The 23,182-nt window shown below is 34.7% G+C and overlaps 1 long non-coding RNA gene and 1 pseudogene across 1 annotated transcript in view; both read left to right on the top strand.

The window, feature by feature from the left end:
• The window catches only part of LOC122730478, a 387,036-nt gene that overhangs the window by 335,499 nt on the left and 28,355 nt on the right, over window positions 1–23,182 (top strand). The window contains exon 6 of the long non-coding RNA XR_006353510.1: window positions 1,949–1,984. This is a non-coding gene — a long non-coding RNA (uncharacterized LOC122730478). The remainder of the gene's footprint in view (window positions 1–1,948; window positions 1,985–23,182) is intronic.
• LOC122730477 lies at window positions 8,378–8,787 on the top strand (annotated as a pseudogene).

The raw sequence follows: 23,182 nt of genomic DNA on the forward strand, positions 1-23,182 counted from the left end.
TGAATAGCAGCAGAAGACATGGTACATCAAAAGAATGGTAAATAACCCTAGGGAACACGTTTGGAGACTGTTTTCTAGTTTGTAATCCACTTAAATGAAGGATGTCAATGTCACTCTAGCAAAACAAGGTCTGATTCCATTTGGGTAACAGAAAGATTTTGCCATATTTGTGGTAATTATCAATCATTCTCCTCCTTTGAAAAACCAATGGACTATTATGTTGAGTTCCAAAACTTTCTAGAGCTCTTTATGACATTAAAGCATATTTTTCTGACTGATTCTAAGGCTGAAGGTGACCAAGACTCAATTGTCTCATCTTTGACTAGAGGTAACTCCCAAAGTCTTGGCTGTTGAATGGCTGAACAATGGCTTCTAACTGCATAAGATGCAATTCTACTTCTATAACATATTTCCTCCCTGTTTCTTTCCCTTTACTCATATGGCAGAATGACCAAGTCTTTTTGCCACATCCATGGTAGTATCAATATCTGCTCACTAAGGACAGGATTTATGTCCCTTTTCATCTATGTATCTCCAGTACCTAGCACAAAGACTAAAGCACAGAGTGGTAATATTAAATTCAACTCAATTCAACAAGCATTTATTGCCTTTACTATGTAAAAGGTTTTGTCTGAGGCAGAGATTATATAAAAAAAAACGTAATCTCTGCACTCAAGATTGTATTCTATTAAAGGATATGCCAATGACAAGGTAATTAAGTACAAGGGAATTTGAGAAGGAGAAGAATACTAATATTTGAAGTGGTGTTATAAAAATTCTAGAAAGGATTTTTGCCACGGGGGATACTGAGTTAAGTTTTGAAACCAACTAAGGATTTTCAGAGTTGGAGACAAGGAATGATCATGTTTTGGGAATGCATATTTCTTCATCCTTTATAAAATCACAGAGGTTAGAGAACTGAATGTCAAGTTTGAAGAAGTAAACCAGTTGGCTAGATGTTAATTTAAATAAAAAATTAGTTGAATAACTTACTAAATCCATATTTATATATCCTTGCATTTGTAGTAGTTACCAACATGTTAAAAATTAGACAGTTGGCTTTTTGAAATTCAAGGATCACAGTAACTCTAGTCTGTGTGCTAATCTCTATTTACTAAGTACTGTTTGGCTTATTGTTAAGGAAGCTTGAGCAGATTTTTTCGCCTGAAATTTCCACATGGATATCAATCACCAAAACTTACTCTTCTTCAATGTTATTTTGTTGTTCAGTCTGATGGGAATGTAAGAATGAAATGTAAGAAATGTACCAAGAAATCCCAAGTATTTAAAATTGGGTTTTACCTATTAAATACACCCACACCCACATGTGTGTGTGTGTGTGTGTGTGGGTGATATCCTTATATCCAAAGGATCCCTATATGTACTCCCTATAATTTTTATTTATTTATTTTCTGTATAATTTAAGAGTTTTGTTTTAGCATAGCATATATTAACTTAATTGTTGGAAGGAGCTTTTCATTGAATTCAGTCCTATCATATGCCATTCCTTTCATATACATATAAAGAAATCTTTAATTCACTTCAACTAAAATTTTGGGTTTATTTACAGCCATTATCAATTTTAATGCTTTGATGGCTGTATGATTGCATCAATATAGTTTGTAGATTCCGACTCACACACACTTTTTTATTCAGAGTGATCCTTGTCCACATCTTCACATCAGTCCTTTTCTGGGGCTCCAATAAATGTTCCAGAGCCCATTCTCTAGGTTTTTTGACATCATGTGAATACCAGTGATCCACTATTTTTGGAAAACATACCCTTTGGATCAGTGAATAATATCAATGAAATAAAAAAGAATATCCTCATAAACACACACACACACACACACACACACACACACACACACATATATATATATGAGACCTAGTTCACTGATAATATGAAGTGATCTTAAAAGGCTTCATTCTTTTTCATGTTTTTCAGGAGTGCTTTATCCAAGTTTATAAAGGAGAGAGAAGTGTAAGTGTACACCTGTGTATTTTTGTATGTGTGTGTGTGTGTGTGTGTGTGCGTATGTGCTGCTGTTATCGGTGTTTATAGTGATGTGTCTGTGTCTAAGTGGAGAGACAGCTTGGTGCTACCTGAGTCATATACTAGCTCTGTGACCCTGGATAATTAACGACCCTGTTTTCCTCAGTTTCCTCAACTATAAAATGAACTGAAGAAGAAAATAGCAAACCACTCTATTTTCTTTGCCAAGGAAACCACAAAATGAATGTGGGGAACACAGAGTCAAACACAACTGAAATCTATGTGAACAGAGGCAGGAAATATCTATGAACTCCAGTTTGCAAGGAACTGCATTTTTTGGCTAATTCCATCATTACTTGAATAGGCTCACACAGAACATTCAAAGGCAAGCATACTAAAAAAACCAAAAACTGGCCTACTACATGATTCTGAGTCTAAGCTATACAACTAGCTACTTATTAGAAATATATCTACTCAGAATTTTGGATGCTTAGCTCCCTGTCCAGATACTTGTGATAAATTCTTTCTATCTCATCCTAGTAAGTGAGAGATTGATTAATAGTCTTGCTGAATAAAATAGTCTGTGTATTGGGGATCAAGTCTCCCTTTCTTAGTGACTACAAAATAAACTAGTCAAGTCCACATGGTCTTAGAATAATTTGTAAAACACTGACAAATTTCTCTTTAGGTTGCAGGCCCAAATCTTGATGTAATCTCTTTAAAACAACAACAACAAATAAACAAAAAATCAACAACTATCTCATCATCAATTCTAAGTCATTATCTTATGATCACTTTTATATCACTGGTCCAGGGGGGAGGAGGTCATCCAGCAAAAGAGATATCTGAGGACCCAAGTTCCCAGATGTGGCTCATCTAGGAGAGTATATGAGTTCTGTGAGCGACCACCATAGCTTTCAGGTGTGTTGGTGGGATGCTATCAGACCGTAACCTCCTCATAGGAAGTGGAAGAAGGGTTTCACAGATTCTTCAAATACATGGCAGAGGGGAAATAGGGTAAGTCAATTAACTTTTAGAAGCCTCCATTTCATCATCTATAAAATGGAGATAATCACATTAATAGTACCTTAGATTATTTTTGTTCTGAGACACTTAAATGAGATAATATATGTAATGAGCTTTACATTTTCGCAAACTTCAACATGCCAACTAACTGATATTTAGCAAGTTAGTACCCTTCTGCAAATACCATTTTAATCAGAAAGATATATAGTAAGGCATTCATTAAAACTCATTCAATGATTATAGCTAGCCAAACAAGCCAAGTGTTCCTCCCCCCATATACCACAAACAACTCCCATTTTCCAACTCTGTGCCTATGCAAAAGGTGCAGGAATGTGTAATTCTGAAATACTTGTCCTGACTTCCAATTTTTAGAATTTCTAATTAACTTAGAAACTTTCATTAACTTCATTCAAGCTTTTACTAAGGTTCTACTAACTACAGAAATTTTCTGGATCTCCCTCCACCCTACATACCAATGGAGTTTGTGTTCTCCCCTCCTAAAATTGTTTTGTACTTCTGCATCAATAATGTGTCCTCCAACACAATGTAAGTTCCATGAGTGTGAAGACTATTTTTTTGCTTTTATCTTTATATCTTCCATGCTAATTAAATGCTGGCTATTATTATTGATGGGAAAATGAGGAATTCCTCTTAGAACTAGTGCAAGCATGTTTAGTTTGCAGAATATCATAAAGGCTCCTTAAAAACAGAAAATGTTCTTGGCAAAATGAACCCCTAGAGGTAACATCAGATTGGGGCTCCAATGAACTTATCCCCTTAATGTGGAAAACTTTTAAATGACTATGATTAATATTTAATTAGTTCTTTTACTGATAAACTAGATGAGTAAATTTATGAGGTTTCAAGGTTTTTTTTAAACTGTAGAATTATTGGAAAGGTATTCCCCTCATTTTCAAACCCTTGAATTTTGCGATTCTGTACAGTAAAAGGACACTAATTAACAGATTTTATTGTCTCAAATTTAACCTGTCAAATACAGGTTTTATATTTTCAGACATTTTTCTTTGTCCCTTAAATTTAAAATAAATATCAGATTAGGGAGAATTTTATTATTCCCACCCCTTATAAATGTAGCTAACAATATTAGGTCAAATAGTCATGGATACAAGCCAGGTTGTTACTACATACTAATTGTGTGACATCCTTTAATCTCTCAGTGTCCCAGGAAGCTATCTTAAATTATTAGAGAGAAATTGCTCATTGGCATCAATAGCAAGAGTTTTTATTGCAAGAGTTCTCTACACTGATGGAAGAATATCAGGACTGAAAGAAAGGGCCAAAAATAGATCACATATTTTATTTATGGAGATATTCATATTTTAAAAGAATGATATGGTTTGATTATAACAATTCAGTGAGTAGAGAGATGTCTAATAACAGAATATGTTCCTAGGTACAGGATTAAGGACAATAGTAAAGGGTTCATGTAAATCTTTTTTGATGAGGCATGAAGAAAAACTTTGGGAAGTCTTCCCCAAATTGTCAAGTCATTGCTAACCCTATGGGGGTGGGAAAAGAAAATTTCTTCTTTCCTTGAAATTATTTTGGCTGTGTCTCTGTGCTTAAGATGCTCCTAAGCAGCTTATTAGTAGCCAGTATGAGAACTGAGCTAATTAAGCAAGATGTCTTTAAAACTCTTATGTCTGATGACTTGGTATCACTGTCAATTCATTTGCTGAAATTTACAGCACCCTAATGAAATGTGTTCAGATAAGAAATGCCATTAATGCCACTGGTTTAAAGATGTTTTCATTCTTTAGTTAGAATACTTTAACATTCTAAACCCTATTTATCTTAGTTAAACTTGTTACTGAGAGGTTCTCATAATTAATTTGGAGTGCCTTTCATAGCTCCAATAAAAATGTTATAAACCTCTCAAGAAATTATTTGCATTTTTTCCTTAAGTGTTTTCTATAAATTACTGTTCTTCTTAGAATAAACCACATTGGAATTATGATAGAGACATGTTTTTGATATTCAAATAGCATTTGTGTCTTAGGGATGGTGTAGGTATATGTTTCCAAATTATAGGATCCTTGTATGAAGCAATTAGGAAAATACCAGTTACTTTTATAATGATTTCCTGTCATTAGCCCTTATTGCTGCAATGTTTGAATTTTTAGTGATATGAAAAAGTATGAAAGGGTGGGAAGGGGTAGAACAATTTATTAGTCATATATTCACTATAACAGATGATTAGGATGAAACAATAGGAATAGAAGAGTTTAATCATATTGTTCCCCCATCCCCACCTGGAATTGTAGCATAATGGACAGAATAAGGAACAACCTTATTTGATAATTAAACTCTATTGCCTTGAAAGCGAGCTTTTGAATATTAGCATAACCTTCTATGGATGTGAGTAATGCTGAGGCTTTTGCCATTTTTTTAAAGTTTCAAAGCAGGAAACAGCACTGATTGACGGACCCCTTTTTAAAGGGCAGTGCCACACTGAAATCAGAGACTAGGGAAACATGAAAGTCATATTTGTCTTGAACTCAGACCAGCCAGAGTTTATGATCACTGACAATTTGCCCTCTTCATAGGGCTGCTTTTAAAAGTAAGCTAATATAACAACTCTACCTGTGATTGATGTTTTCCCATTTATTGTTTTCTAGGTTTGCATCATTTTGGTTATAAGTAATCTCATGTTATTTGTAAGACAGGAGATTAGAATGGTTTCTCATTTTATTTGAGCTCTTTGGAAAAAATTTGCTGGGAAGTTTAGGGACAGGGCTATCAGCACCAGTGGTTATGAAACTAATTTTTAAAATGCTCCTATCGAACTTAATGCCCTCTACCTATGTGAGTGAATTTTAAGGTAGTCAAGCTCAATCTGTTTTATGAGGGGATTTGAAGCTCTTTGAGATGAAGTGCTATTTCATTTTAATCTTTGTATCTCCAGTATGGACAGAGTACCTTGAACATAGTAGGCACTTAAAATGCTGATTATTTGAGTTTGAAATAAACTAAACTAGGGGGCAGTTAGGTGGCGCAGTGGACAAAGATCTGGTCTTGGATTCAGGAGGACCTGAGTTCAAATTTAGCCTCAGACATGACACTAGCTGTGTGACTTTGGGCAAGTCACTTAACCCTCATTGCCCCACAAAAATTTTAAAAAAAGAAACTAAACTAGAATCATTAATGATATGAAAGTATTCTCTTCTTTAGAACTGAAAAAAGAGTTGGTAATTGGAAATGATTATGTCTAAATACATGAAGATAACCCTTATCCCTGAAAATATGTTTATTTTGACTAAGGAACTGAAAATGCAAAGAAAGGTACAATCTTTATTCAATTAGAAGACTAGTAAAAGCTTAAATAGGAGTGCGATTAGATGAATTTGGTTAGGAATGACATAAAGTTTAATGTTTTTAACATCATGCAGAAAGTTAGTGGGGATATCAATTATTTCAAACGTATGGAAGGTGGGAAACTATTATTTTACCATTTATGCCCTTCCTTCCTTCCTTCCTTCCTTCCTTCCTTCCTTCCTTCCTTCCTTCCTTCCTTCCTTCCTTCCTTCCTTCCTTCCTTCCTTCCTTCCTTCCTTCCTCTCCCTCTTTCTCCCTCTCTCTTTCCTTTTGATTTCATGAACAGGAATTCTTGCTATAAAAATTCCCTTTACTGTTGTATCTGTAGTAATATTTTAAAATAATAAACATCTTTATTTATAGTTTTGAGTTCCAAATTTTATCCCTCCTTCCCTCCCTGCCCCCTCCCTGTGGCAGTAAGGAATCAGATATGGATTATTCATGTGTAATTATATAAAACATTACCATATTAGTCATTTTGTACAAGGAAAATTCAATAAAAGAAAAAAAGGAATAAAGTGAAAAATAACATGCTTCAGTCCATGTTCAATCAAAATCAGTTCTTTGTTTGGAGGTGGATAGTATGTTTCATCCACAGTCCTTTGGGATTCTCTAGGATCATTGTATTGTTGAGAATAGTCAAGTCATTCATAGTTCTTCATCAGAGAATATTACTGTCTTGGTGCACAATGCTCTCCTGGTTCTGCTCACTTCACTATACATCAGTTCATACAAGTCTTTGCAGACCTTTCTGAAGTCATCCTGCTTGTCATTTCTTATAGCACAATAATATTCCATCACTATCATATACCACAGCTTGTTTTGCCATTCCCCAATTAATTGACATTTTTTGCTTTCCAATTCTTAGCCAACACAAAGAGTTGCTATAATATTTTTGGAGAAATAGGTCATCTTCTCTTTTTGGAGATGTCTTTGGGATATAAACCTAGCAATGGTATTGCTGGGTCAATGGTATGCACAGTCCTATAGCCCTTTGGGGAAAGTTCCAAATTGCTCTCCAGAATGGTTGGAAGTTTTCACAACTCCATCAACAGTAGCTTAGCATCCCAGCTGTCTCACATACCCTCCACCATCCAATATTTTCCATTTTTGTTATATTTGCCACTCAGATAGGTGTTAGGTGATACCTCAGAATTGTTTCAATTTTCATTTTTCTTATCAATAGTGATCTAGAACATTTTTTCATATGATTATAGATAGCTTTGATTTTTTTTTGTCTAAAAACTGCTTGTTCATATCCTTTGACCATTTATCAATTAGGAAATGACTTGTATTTTTATGAATTTGACTCAGTTATCTATATATTTGTGAAAAGAGGTCTTTATCAGTGATATTAATTCAAAAATACTTTCCCAGGTTTCTGCTTCCTTTGTGTAATAATATTTGAACCCAGTTATGTGATTCCAATTCTTGCATTCTTTCCACAAACCAAGCAGTTTGATTGTATAGTTGATAGAGTGCTGGACCTAGAGTCAGATACACTGAGTTCAAATGCAACTTTAGTCACTTACCAACTGTGTGACCTTGGCCCAGTCACTTTAACCTTTGTCTCAATTTCTTCAACAACAAAATGGGTCTAATAATATCATCTACCTCCTTAAATTGTCATGAGGAAATGAAGAAATGCTCACAATACACTTAGGAAATTTGCCTAGGACTATGAGGGAAGAGGTAGACAAACAGGTCAGCAGAATATGGAAGAGTAGTGTGTGCCAACTGAATTCGTCATCAGGCATTTGAATTGTTGGTGTGTTTTGATTTTTTTTTTTTATTCTAAAGCTCTTGCTTCTGTCATCTAGGTAGGACAAGTGAATGAGTGAGAGAAAAGATGCTCTGTGATGATGACACTTTACATACAATTTAGTTCTACTTAAAATTTAAGTTCAACTCTAAGTAGAAGTTAATACAGAAGAGTCTGCTTACATTAATTTTTTTTTTCTTGGGCTGGGCAATGAGGGTTAAGTGACTTGCCCGCCCAAGGTCGCCCCCGCCACCACCATGTGGGCCCATCTGCACTTTATGGTCCTCCGGAACTGCTGCAGTTTCCTCATCAAGGGCAACAAGGAGACAGACAACACCGAGTCCCAAAACCTCAAGGCTCGAACCTCCTTCCGCTACAACGGGCTGATCCACCGGAAGACAGTGGGCATCGAGCCGAAGACGGCCAGGGCATCGTGGTGATGCTGAAGCAGCAGACAGGTCAGAAGAAGCCTGCCAATTCCTATGTGAGGACCACCATCAACAAAAACGCCCAGGCCACGCTCAACAGCGTCCTGCACATCATCCGCAGGAACAAATACTGGAAAGATCTCCACATGGCCGCTCTGCGCCGGGCCAATGCCATACCGAGGAGCCAGAAGTCAGCGGTAGTGAAGAAGAAGTAAACTCGCCCACCCAAGAGCACTTAGGGTGCCAGACCTGCCTTTGACTAATAAAGTCAAACTGCTCCAAAAAAAAAAATAGGAAGCAGAATTTCATGTACAGAGGAAAGAAATACTGCCTGGTTTATAACGTGAAAAGCATTTCTAAATTTTTCCTGGCTTTAGCTTGTGAAGCACTTTAAAAGTCAGAGTAAAACCAAGAAGCAAGAGGGAGCCTGTGAAGATTCTTTAGCTTGTTAAAATGCCTTCTTGACTATCTAGGGTAAGTTTCAGGGCCTTCTGTTAGCAGATGAAGAAAGAGTAAATACTTAAAAAAAATATGATTAATTAGGAAAGCTGAGTTGCTAATTGTCATACCATGGCAAAGAAAATATTTCATTGCAAATGACTTAAATAATAGAGTGAGGTGGGAAGGAAGCCTATTTACTCTAGACACTAAGCAAAAGCCATGAAACACAGAGGGGAAAAGACAGTTTCATTGAAAATAAAATATTCATGTTGATAACTTACATAAAACAAAAGATGGAGTGTTTTCTGCAGGGAAATTACTTTCTTTGATGAGCTCCATTTATGCATGATGGAGTTTTAAATTTTTGAAAACCCCTTTGGTTATTTTTTTTCTTCCTTTCAATCCTGGTGGTTTTAATTTCCGACATAAACAGATAGATCTGAAATTTTCTTGCTAAAAGGTTCTTATTCTGTTTAAAGTCAAATTTATGGTATTGAGAGAAAACAGAATAGCTTTTTGCAATGACAATGACTAGAAAATCAATATTTAAGATATCAGCCTCATGGACTACATGGTGAGAAGTAGTTCCATTATGTTTTGAAACTGCCCATTGATGAAATGCATCTTAATTTACTTTGTTCATTTTAAACATTGTTTTGCTTGGTATGCTTTTTAGAAGGATTGTGAGTATTCGATTTTGTAACTAGAAGCTCGAGTTTTGTAATAGATTAGTTTTAATCTAATATGTACCATGTCCACATGCTTATCAATGAACAGTAAAATGAAAGGAAGGCAGATAATGTGTTCTGTGGACCATCTATGGTAGATTTAAGAGAGGGCATGGGCAAGAGTTGCTTAAATAGGAAGTGACATATGGGTTATGATTTTTAGTATCCATATCAATGAGTTCAGAGAACTACCAAAACATTGCAGTCGTGGCATCTACTATCTGCTAACTGTATTTCCATGGTCTGCAAGCTGTGTTTCCCATTTCCAAAACTTAAAACTCCAGATCACTACAGATAAGTCCTTCTACCAGATTTAGTCAGAAAGCATTCTAGAGACTAAGCTTGCTAGCAATAGAATTCACGTTATCTCTGAGTTCCAATGAAATGTGAATGTGAAAATGGATCTCCTGCTCCTGCTTTACAGTCTTCTCTTCTTGTGTACATCACAGAATAACCATCTAATCAATCTCACCCAATTTGAAATGGATTGTCAGTCCATATTCCTTGAAGGGGTGGCATGGTAACAGAAGAATTGATGGTCAAGATTTTAGGTCCATCAACAATTATTTTAACAAAACATTTTATATCAAAAATTTTCTATTTTTGTGAGTATCAATCTATGAAGTAGAAAATAATTTATTTGGATATTATAAATATATGGAGTGGTGACATTTGTTAAAATAAAAATTGTTCTTAATTTTGAAGACCAATGTTATAGGCAAGTGATTTGTGCAACAGTTTCTCTTTGATAAAGCTCTAGTCCCAGCAGAGTTTATTAGTTGGATTTTCATGTATTTTGGGAATTACTTTTGTACCACTTGGGTTTTATTTCCATTAGTTTAAAAAAGAAGAGCAGGATTCTGGTATATAATTCTGGCCACCTTACCATATATTTCTAGGTATTAGGTAGGTCCTTTTTTTTTCTTTTTTTAAAAAATATAATATTTGGGGTTTTTTCTCAATTACAATTTACTCAAAAACTATTATGTAACATGTTTTTAACATTGAGTTCCAAATTCTTGCCTTTGCTCCTTCCCCTTCATGCTTATTGAGAATCCAAATGATTTTATATAGATTATATACATGCAGTCATGTAAAATATATTTCTATGTTAGCCATAGTGTGGAAGAAAACATGGACAAATTAAAAAAAAACAGAAAAATAAGCAAAGTTAAAAAAGTATGCTTTGATCTGCTTTCAGACTCCATCAGTTCTTTCTCTGGATATAGATCACATTTTTCATCATTTTCTTCAGAATTATCTTAGATCACTGTATTGCTGAGAATAACCAAGTCATTCATATTTGATACTCATACAGTGTTCCCTTGGTTTTGTTCATTTCACTTTGCATCAGTTCATGTCTTTCCATTTTGTTTTCCTGAGAGCATCCTGCTCATCATTTCTTATAGTAAAATAATATGGTATCACAACCATATACAACAACTTCTTTAGTCATTCCCCCAATTGATGGGCATCCCCCCATTGCCAAACCTTTGTCACCACTAAAACAGTTGCTATAGTCATGCTTAGTAGATTTGCAATTTCATGTAGAATCATCTTTTTATTGTGCTATTATATAAATGCTTTTTTTATTCTATAAATATGTGTTAATGTAAAAAAGGGTAAAAAAAGGAAAAAGGAGCTGCATAAATATATCTTTTTGAAATACAGAACTGGTAGTGGTTTTGCTTGGTCAAAGGTTATACACAGTTTTATATCCCTTTGGGCATAGTTCCAAACTGCTATACGGAATAGTTGAATCAGCATTAAGTACTAAATTTTTGCAACCATAATGTTACATAATTTCTACCATTTCCTTGCATAGTAAGTTTCAGATTCCTTAAGGATAATTTTTTTTTATAATTCCTGATAATGAGAGGCTTAGAAACACTGATCAAAACAATGACTCACCATAATACTGAAAGGCTCATAATAAAACATGCTACCCACCTCCACATATGAAGGTGATGGACTCAGAAAGTGGATTGAAGTTAATGTTTTGCCTTTTTTTAAAACATGGCCAATATTGGAATTTGTTTTGCTTGACCCTAAATGCTTGTAACAGGTTTTATTTTTCTTTCGTTCTCAATGGAGAGTTGGACTTAGGAAGATATGAGGGAAAGAATTCAGATTTGAAAATTACGTTAAATGAAATTATTTTTTGATGGCAATGTTCATATATTGTTATCATATCACTTTTTTTCTTTAACAACACATATGGGGGCAGCTAGGTGGTGCAGTGGATAGAGCACTGGCCCTGGATTCAGGAGGACCTGAGTTCAAATCCAGCCTCAGATGCGTAACACTTACTAGCTGTGTGACCCTGGGCAAGTCACTTAACCCCAATTGCCTGGCCAAAAAACCCAAATAACCCCCCAAAAAACACAAACCAAAAAACACACATGACAATCATTTTCCTGACTCTTCTTGGCCAATGTATTGCTCTTTGGTTTCATGTGGATATTGCCCAGAGAGGACTCTTTTGTTGTTGTTATTGAAACTTTACTCTCTTATATCCTCAATATGAAGATAAATAATTTTATTACACTTAACAAATTGAGTGGCATATAACTACTATCAGACTTTAGAATTATCCCATGAAATAATGTCTTTTTGCATTAGATATATTTATGCAAGTTTTTAATCTATCAAACTTTTTCTCTTTTTGGACAAGAAAATGTTATTTCTATAGCCACCTTGTGATAACCAGCCCTATGTTTTCTTAATATTGCACAGTTTTTTGTTTGAATACAATCGTATTCCAATGTTTTCTATTTTGATGATCTAAAAACCTACATTGACTGGTACTGCATGAGTATTACTTTTTTTAATCATGTTTTTCTCTATTGTCCCTATTGTTATTTCTGGCTTTTGTTGTTGTTGTTGTTGTTACTTTTTCTACTAAAGTGTTTCTTAACTGGGATCCAGAAATCTGTAAATTTAATAGAATAAAAAATTCTTACTTTTTTACTAAGATCTAATTGAAATTTGGAATTTCATTTAATGATGAATGTAGGCAATAATTATTCTGAGAAGTGGTTCATAGACTTCACCAGGCTACTGAAGGGGTCCAGGACACAAAATAATAAAGAAACCCATGCTCTCCTGCTATCTAGTTAGTCAGGAAGAGAAGGAGGGAAGTGATGGGAGGAACCAGAGTTGAGGGATAACACAATATGAGTAGATATGTCTTCAGCTATGCCAGTGATGGATAGAAGCAAAAATCTTGGGACAAGAACATTTTCCATACTACTCCCCCTAACCATCAAGCTTGTTCTATTCTTATGTGTCATTGGTGAAATACACATTATTAGCTAGATAACTAGATATTTGTTGGTCTGTACCTTTGGAGGTTTGTCTGTAAAAAGTGAATCCAAGGGGCAGCTAGGTGGCGCAGTGGATAGAGCACTGGCCTTGGAGTCAGGAGTACCTGAGTTCAAATCCAGCCTCAGACACTTAACACTTATTAGCTGAGTGACCTTGGGCAAGTCACTTAACCCTAATTGCCTCACTAAAAAAAAAAAAAAGAAAAAGAAAGAAAAAGTGAATCCAAGAATGGAAGTAGTGAATTGCCACTTCTCACAAGTTGGCTTTTGCCTATAATTAATAAATGGTATGTGCATATATTTATTGCTTACCTTTTCCACTTAAAGAACTAGACTTCAGTTCATATTCCAAACACAGTTAATTCTACTGAAAATATTTTAAAGCAATGATATATTAATAATATTAACATACATACTTTCAATATATTAAATATACTTTAATATATTATAAAACATAGAATATATTATTGTTAATATTTTGATAATATATATGTTAAAGTTCTCTACTTTTCCAAGTAGAATATTAGAATTCCCTGAATCAAAAAGACATCAACTTGAAATTCCATAACCTTTAACCTCCAAAGGAGTAGAATTTATACAAAATGTTCCTAAGGAATCAAAGTAAATTCAATTTTAAAATTTCAGATCACCCATTGCACTGACCACGTATAGGAAGAAGGCAAGAGTAAAAATGTTTTTATTTTAAATGTTTGTAAGGGCAAATGTCCAAAGTACCCATCAGAATATGAAGGGAAGCATCATAATTTCTAATACATGTCTTTGGAGACTGAAGACACTTGAAAGAAATTGACCTGATATTAGGGATGGAGGTATACAATACACTATTTCTATCACACATACAATGTGAACATGACAAAGAAGACAATATATAAGAAAGGGTTATCAAAGCAGATTTTTCACAGGTTTTCCAAATTCAATAATCTGTATAATTACATGATAGAAAAGGAAGATTCCAATAGATAAATTTCTACTTGAATAAAGAGTTAGAATATAATGAATTTAATTTAAAATAAAGAATTGCATGTTCATATTAACATAAACACTATATATTTAGAGTGTTGATATTTCATTTAGTTTTTATCAAGCAAGTTGATATTTATTTTAGGAATTTTCTACTCATTTTCCTTCTTATTACTCATTGAAAAAATGATATGGTCTGGTCAGTATTGAACCAGGGGTTCATTTTAATGGTTTCTTATATTTTTCCTAGGTTTTAAAACCATAATAATGTACACAAAACTAAATCAAACAAGTAAAGCATAACTAACACATCTCTTAATGGTGATAAGGTATACAGAAGAAATACACCCAGATGCATCCTCTATGTTCCATATATTTTCTCCATTTCCACAATTATACCAATATGAGTATTAGCATAAAGTTTATTCCTTTGCTGCCATCACTAGAAGTGTTCATCTGACTCTATCTTCAGAGCCACTATTAAATCTAGCTTGTAGTCCTGGCTTTGAGGTTACATCCTGTGTGCTTATTTCTGTACCTCATGGATACTATATGTTAAACATTTTGTCTAGGCAAGGAAAAGGATATGAAAAATTAGTCACAAATCACAGAAAAGTCCAATAATAGAGATATGGAGAACATGGTCAACATTGGGGAGTTATCTCAAATGAAGCTCTAGAAATTGTCAGTGCTATACACAAGGATCTCAGTTCTGATGAAATTTGTAATGGGGAAGAGAAATTACTTTTATTTCCTACATAAAGCTCCTGCCTTTGGTTCAGCAACATGCCTCTACAGCATAGGAAGTAATCTTGAGGCAGAGAACAAAATGTCTGAAAAATGCAAATATTCTGGAAACGTAAGTATGGCTGTAAATTATAAACCATATCTTCCATTCACTCTGGGATTCCCTTATGTTAGTGGGTTTACTATGGCTGTATGAATGAATACCACACAGCTTGAGCTCCTGTCTACATAATCTACTAAAAGTCAAGTTAGGAAGGTTAAAAAAATAGTAAAATATTTATTAAAAAAAGAATGGCAAAGTAAGTTAATTTGCTCAGTCCTTTGGATGTAAATTTCTTAAATATGAGGCCCCCTATTTAAGAACTTTACTCCTTATTTTTTAGAAAACCCATGGAAACATCAGCTCTAGGATGAAGTAAAGTTTAAGCTTTCAGTTTTTCTATGACTTAAAAACTTCTTCCACTTGAATTCTCATAAATCTATCATTTGCCTTACTTCTTTGGGGGTCAATTTGCCATAGCTCCTTGGTGTGGTCTAAGAATTATTTTGCTTTTGCCATTCCCCTACTGCCATGATTCAACTGCCTCTGTAGCTGCCATCTGCAGTATCTCTACTGTGACTTCTACAATGCATTCTGTAACATATACAAGGATATCTTCATTATTTAGAACTTTTTTGGTTGCAAGATATATCCTTTCTTCAAGAAAGGAAACAAATCAGTCCTGCTTACTAGAAATTGTATATAAGCATATGCACATTTATATATCTAAATCCATATTGAAAGCTGACATTGTCTTGTTCCTAAATTTAAAAAGTCTTTGTATATTATAAATTTTCTGCCTTGTCAAACATCTTATACTTAAAATAGCCTTATATCCATATGTAGCATCCCAGGAGAAAGCTATAAATCCCTTCATCAAAGGCATTTGAGAAGAGGTCTAAAGACAATGTCCTTGTCACTTCCTATTTACTTGTGTGTATGTGCATGTATGATGCATTTATATATGTATGTATATGTATTTACATGCAAGTATATATGCACATATACACACATATATGTGTGTGTATACACACACACACACACACATATATATATATATATATATAATTCACAGACCAACCCAATGGAGGGTTTTTGTTATTTTAATTTTTATTCCAAAATTCTCTGCCCCTTCCCCCCACCTATTGAGAAAGCAAGATATATGATACTCATTATATATATGAAGTCATTCAAAACATATTTCTACATTGGAGTTGTTGAGTCATTCTCAATTGTGCCTGACCCTTTGTGACTCCATTTAGGGTTTTCTTGATGAAGATACTGGAGTGGTTTGTCATTTCCTTCTTCAACTCATTTTACAGATGAGGAAAATAAGACATACAGAGTGAAGTAACTTGCCCAGGGTCAAACAGCTAGTAAGTGTCTGAGGCCCTACAGAACTTGGAAAGATTAGTCTTTCTGATTCCAAGTCCAGTGCTTGGAATATAGCTGCCCATTCATATTTCTATTTAGCTATATTGCAAAAAGAAGCAAGGAAAATAAAGGGAAAAATATTTTCTTTGCTCTGTATTAAGAGATCATCAGTTCTCTCTGGTGGTGGATAGCATTTCTTTTCATCATGTGTCCTTTGTAATTGTTATGGATTATTGTAGCTGTTTTTCACAGTTGATTATTGTTATGATATTGCTGTTACTCTTTCCAATGTTCTCCTAGTTCTCACTTCACTTTGCATCAGCTCGTCTAAGGCTCCACTTTTTTTAAACAATCTCCTTGATTATTTCTTATAATATAATAGTATTCCATCAAATCATATTCTACAACTTGTTCAGCCATTCACCAATTTATGAGTATCCCCTCAGTTTCCAAATCTTTGCCATCACTAAAAAGTATACTGTAAATATTTTGTACATACAAGTCTCTTTCCTTTTTCGTTGATCTCTGCAGTACAACTTTAGTAGCAAAGGTCAAAGGCTATGCAGTTATAGCCTTTGGGCATATTTCCAAACAGCTCACCAGAAGGTTTTTGCTCACAACTCTAGTAATATATTTGTTTGTTTGTTTGTTTTTCCCCCACAACCCCTTTTAGCATTTTCCTTTCCATTTCTATCATGTTATACAATCTGCTGTATTTGAAATGCTAACTCAGAATTGTTTTATTTTTCATTACACTATTAGCAAATCAGAATTTTTTGTGACTATAGATAACTTTGATTTCTTATGAAAGCTGCCTATTCACATCCTTTGACCATTTATCAAGGAGGAAATGGCTCTTTTTTATAATAAATTTCACTCAGTTCCCTATATATTTGAAAAACTGGACCTTTATTAGAGAAACTTGCTATTATATTTTCTCTAGTTTCCTGCTTTCCTTCTAATTTTGGTTTTATGTTTTGTTTGTGTGAAACATTTTTATTTTAATTTTATCAAAATTATCCATTTTTACCTCTTCTGATCTTCTGTATCTCTTGTTTGATCATAAATTCTTCATGATAGATCTAGCAGGTAATTTTTTCTATGTTCCCCTAATTTGCTTATGATATCAACTTTTATGTCTAAGTCTTGTACCAAATAGGAGAGTTTTACATCAACAACATAAGTTTTAGAAAAAGTTTTAGAATAGAGATGATAGATGCACATCCTAATTCTAGACTCTACCCATTCATTTTAGCCTCTCACTACCCTATTTTCCAAAGGAATGATAAATGCAGAGCATGAGGGTTGGAGATCACAATATATGAAAAGGAAGGTGTTGTGGAGCCATCTTTGTAGTGCCAATTTCCATAAACTGATCTGACACCATTGGTGACAGCCCATAAGTTTTGTAGAAACCCAATTTGAAACTTAGACATGAAGACCTAGATCTTTCCTATTTCAAGCTCTTCCAAAGCCTCAGGTTGGCTATAGGAAGAATATCCCATCTTATATCTTTGGATGATCTTCAATTGTATTATACATTGGATGTGTTAGTTTTGAATATATAGTAATTGCTCTAGTGTGGCCATTGATTTTCCACAAAATCTCCCATTTAGTAAATAATTTACTGATAAGTGGTGGGGAAAAATGGGCAAGAGAACTTGATTACATTTGCCTTTCATTTACTACTCAGATTAAGAATTATTTAATTTACTCTCTAAAGTCACTGACTTGCTCTATATATTTATAGCTACCATACATTATGCCTGTTACCTGACTCACCTACCAGCAAGACTATTGCTCCCTGGAAGTGTAATTGTTCTTTTTGATTTTAATAGTCAGAAAAAACTTGCCTTAGAATCAACCAACACTTTTTTGTTTTTTAAGTAATAAACGTTTTTCTTTGTAGTTTTGGGATCCCAATATTCATCCCTTCTTCCCTCCCTTCCCTCCTCCATCTCTGAGGCAGCAAGCAATCAGACATGGGTTATATATATATGATTATGTAAAACATTACCATATTTATCATTTGTACAAGAAAACTTGATTAAATGAAAAAAATGAAAGTAAGTGAAAAATAGTATGTTTAGTCTGTTCCATAAATATCAGTTCTTTCTTTGGAGGTGGATAGTATGTTTCATCCATGGTCCTTCAGGATTGTCTTAGATCATTGTATTGTTGAGAATACTCAAGTCATTCCCAGTTCTTTATCAAACAATATTGCTGTCTCTGTGCACAATATTCTCTTGGTTCTGTTCACTTCACTATACATCATTTCATATATGAGCCAACACTTTTTCAACCCTGTTGATAAGACAATACCGCAAACCTACTTACCTTGAACACAAATGATTTGCTTAGACATCTAAAGGGATTTCAGCCTCACCCTTCTCAACAGAAAATCCCCAGAATTTAGTCTTAGCTCAGTTAGGAAAATTTCATTCACCTCTTTCCAACTCCTCAAATCAGAAATTGCTCTTGTTCCCAAACTCTCTATTGTTAGGACTTATTGCTGATGCTTTGAGTACAGGGATAAACATTAGAATACCTTTCCTTTTGCTTCATTTTCTTTTCTAAATCCTGCTATATCCCACCACTGTGACAAGCCTCCTAAAAATACTAGAAAGCCTAGATGTATGTAGAGAAAGGTGAAGACTCTACAGCTAGGACTTGTCTTTCATTTCTCATCACAATAAAGCTCAGGTCTTACCTAGGATAAAACCAAATATATAAATTGATAACATATCTGACTTCTTTAAATGTCCTGCTCTATTCCCTTCCCAGTGTGAACACATGATTGTCAGACTATACCAAAGGAGTTTATGCTCTAGAAGGTCCTATAAAACCCAGTATTCAACAACCAAAATAACAATGGATTATGTATCTGCTGACTGAGAAATGGTCTGGTGAAGAGTCCCATAGACAGAAGGTTGCTCAGTTTTTTTTTTGTTTGTTTGTTTTTTTTTGTGGGGCAATGAGGGTTAAGTGACTTGTCCAGAGTCACACAACTAGCAAGTGTCAAGTGTCTGAGGCCGGATTTGAACGCAGGTCCTCCTGAATTCAGGGCTAATGCTTTATCCACTGAGCCACCTAGCTGCCCCTAGGTTGCTCACTTTTTGTTGTTGAGTTGTTTTAGGTCTGTTTGACTCTTCATGATTCCATTTGAGGATTTCTTGACAAAGATACTAGAATTGTTTGCTGTTTCCATTTCCAGCTCATTTTACAGATGAGGAAACTTGCCCAGAGTTACACAGCTAGTAAGTGTCTGAGGCCAGATTTGAACTAACAAATAAGAGTCTTCCTAATTTCAAGTCTAGTGCTTTATCCACTGTGCCACCTAGTTGCTTTTAATTTGCCCCAGGGTGGTAGAATTTTCAGACTTAGCTACTCTTGAAGACCATCTTCTCAGGCACAGAGCAGCTTCCATTTCCACTGGATTAGTATTCATATCATACAAATCATATGATCTTGAATTATTGAAGTAAAACAAATGGTCCCTAATAGTGCAAACAGTGCAGAAAGTTTCAGTAGGAAAGCTGAATGTATGAGTTGGTCCATATAATAGGCCTGATATCACATAAATTTGAACTTTTCAGAAATTGGGAATAATGTCTCACACTTGTGTCTCACTTGATTTCTGGAGGTTGGGGGAAGAAATATTCTAATATTCAAATCTCTACGATGTCTCCATCAAAATCTCAGCTATAAGGGTGTGGGAGTAGAATAGGGTATCTCCCTTACCCAGAGTTCATCTTATGTAGCCTAATAAGCATTGATAGCTGAGCCAGCACCACTTGATGCCAAGGGTAGGCATATAAAGTGATGGACACATTTCCTCAATCATTTCAACAGGGTGAACAGAATGACCCATCCATGTTTTAAAGTGCACTTAGCATACCAAATTTGAATTTTGAATTAAGAACAGACTGACACCTTGGAAAATCATAAGCTTATGATTGATATATTCATAACTATCACTTTAAATCAATAATGTATTCACAATAAAAAGGGGGTATACCAATTCAGGACCCATAATAATTTTATACAAAGAGCTATACAAATTTAACCAGAGAGACTACAAATACATAGGATACACACCATGAAGGCATTTAATGGATGAATAAAATAGCTAGAATTTACCAAGCATTTACTATGTGCTAGACACTGTGCTTAGCACTGCAGTCACACACACACACACACACACACACACACACACACACAAGAGGGAGAGTTGGTTCAGGAGTTTGAATTTTAATAAGAGAAGGCAATGCATATATTAAGGAAACTTTGGTATGGGGGAGTTATAAGGTTAGTGTGTTTATGTATAAAGAATTTCAATTGTAGATCAGGGTGGGGGAGATTTCTGAGGAAAATGCTCTTCAGGTTAAGTGTCCATATATGAACAAATTAGCAAAATCCAGAGAATATGTAGTAATAATAATAGCCAAGATTAGCCAAGCATCTTAAGTTTTACAAAGTGTTTGGATTATATTTTATAATTTGATTCTCACAACAGCCCTGTGAGGCCGATACTGTAGGTATCATTGACTCCACTTTATAGATGATAAAACTGAAGTTGAGGGAGATTAAGCAACTTGTCCAAGGTCATTTGTCAGTGTCAAAGTCAGGATACAAATGCAGATCTTTGCTGACTCAGAGTCAGATTCCTGTATACTATGTTCCATGCCAGCAAATTTTTTGACATCTTATAAGATGGAAGAAATTCCCCCAAAGGTCTATGATCTTTAAACCTCACCAATCAAGCCTGTTTCTATATTAGGCTTGATCATTAGATATGAAAAGAGAGTGTTGCTGCTTCCTTAAATTGGTGCTAATTTAGACACCAATGTAATAAGCACCCAGCAGTAAGGGGCACAAGACTGCTTAAGGATGGGTGAAGTAGCTCAGGTCAAGAAATAAAAAAAGCTGGTCAAAAATGATAATGATAATCCACAGTCGGTTTAAGCTGCTGCATTTCCAGCCTGTGTGAGTTAGGGAAACTAAGACACAAAACAAAACAAAAATTTAAATGGGAAAAATAAGTTAGTATCCATATCATGCAAATCATATGACCTTGAAATATTGGAGTAAAACAAATGATACTCTTCTTTGTTCCTCTTATAAAAGCACTAAGGCCTATTGATTGTTACTTGTAAGTTCTCTCAGTTGATAACTTTATTTTAATTTTTACTCAGTGTCATTCTAGTTTTGATCACAATAAAATATTATGTATTTTCTCCTGATCCTCCTATCTCCACTTCTTACCTTAATTATATATTATTCCTGTTCATTAATTTTCCAAAAAACAGTGTATTTTTCATGTTACTTTACTACTCGAGAAAATTATTATGGTTTTCAACTGTCTAGGGGGTGAAATGAAGACTACTAAGGCTAACATTCAATGCCTCTACAAATTGGACTCCCTTTATTGATTTATATGGATCTAATATTTCTCATTATGAATTTTCCATGTTCATTATTCTTGTTTCTAACCTTTTGCTCTTTCCCACTTACTATGTTTCTACCTCTCTACCTTGGCCTTTTTACTAATGCACTTTCCTGGATCTAGAATTCCCCAATTGTCCTATTAATACAAACTCTTCAAGGATCAGGTCCTGTCTTGTCTCCTGTGTCATTTAAAATATTGGGGGACTAGCCTGTTTCTTTCTAAATTATTGGAGAACTTGGCTGGGGTTTTTTCTAGTATATTGTTACTTATAAATTAATGACTATTGTACCAGTTTTGGCAACAAGCATTTATTATTAAGATCACATATTATTAAAGTATTGACTGCGTATCTGACTACCTTCCCCACTAGTTACATACCCAGTACATTTTGCCAAGTGGGAGAGAAGAGAAAGCTAGGCTTATTCCTACAGGTCCCAGGCGCAAAAGTGCAAACCTCTTGCCATCCAGAGACCTTCCTCCTTTGATAGAGCTGGCTCTTACACACAGCTCAAAGCTAATTGGCTAGAATGGTTCTTCATTAGTTAATGTGACCTGAGGGTGGTCCATATTAAAATGAGCTGCACCATGCTGACATCAGGGCCCAGTGAAAAGACAAACCCTCTGAGGGTAAAGGGCACTTTCAAAAAGGTATGGTTTCTATGTCTACTGAGTTAGTGTGATTTCTATTGTATCTGGGCTGGCTTTGAAAAAAAATCAGCTAAGATTCTTGAGCTAAGCCCTCTATTATGTTGGGGGGGGTCCCCCAAACCCCCATTATTAATAATTATTTTCTTAAACTTCTCTGATAAGCCTTCCCCCTTTTCCCTATGAGACCTTAACAGCCTTGTGATTTTTTTCCTATCCTTTGCCCAAACTATTCAATGTAGCCTTTATTCAACTAATATCTCATTCATGTAGAACTTTTATTTAAGTAAGTCCTCTAGTGCCAGGGCATAGCTTCCATTTATTTCATTATTATCTCTCATAGCACTTATTCCAGTACTGGGTTATACAGTGCTTTAATTTAAATTGACTATTTACTTGGTTTTAGATGATTGGATGATAAATACATAACTGAAAGGAATCTTAGAGGCTATTTAGATTAAGCTCTTTCTTTTTCTGAGGAGAAAACTGAGGCCCAGAAAGGTTAGATTATTTTCCCAAGGACACACAAGAAATAAGTAGAAACGGCAGGATTTAAATGCAGTTTCTAAATCCATAATACTTTCTCCTACATTATGGTGTTGCAGAGCTATTAAGTGGGTTTTTTAGATTAGGTTTCTTAGATTTTCATGATGCAATACTATAACCCCCAGAAGTAATTGCTCTGGAATTTCTCTATAATTTTGTCCTCCAGGTCAATGTTTCCTCATAGTTAAGACTTCCTTATAAGAAGATCCTGTTAGGACTTCAGTCACGAGAGATAACTTGATATTATTCAAGATATACCTGTCTTAGGGGCAGCTAGGTGGCAAAGTGGATAAAGCATTGGCTTTGGATTCAGGAGGACCTGAGTTCAAATTTGGCCTCAGATACTTGACACTTGCT

The sequence above is a fragment of the Dromiciops gliroides genome, chromosome 6 (assembly GCF_019393635.1).
Source record: "Dromiciops gliroides isolate mDroGli1 chromosome 6, mDroGli1.pri, whole genome shotgun sequence".
Classification (NCBI taxonomy): domain Eukaryota; kingdom Metazoa; phylum Chordata; class Mammalia; order Microbiotheria; family Microbiotheriidae; genus Dromiciops; species Dromiciops gliroides.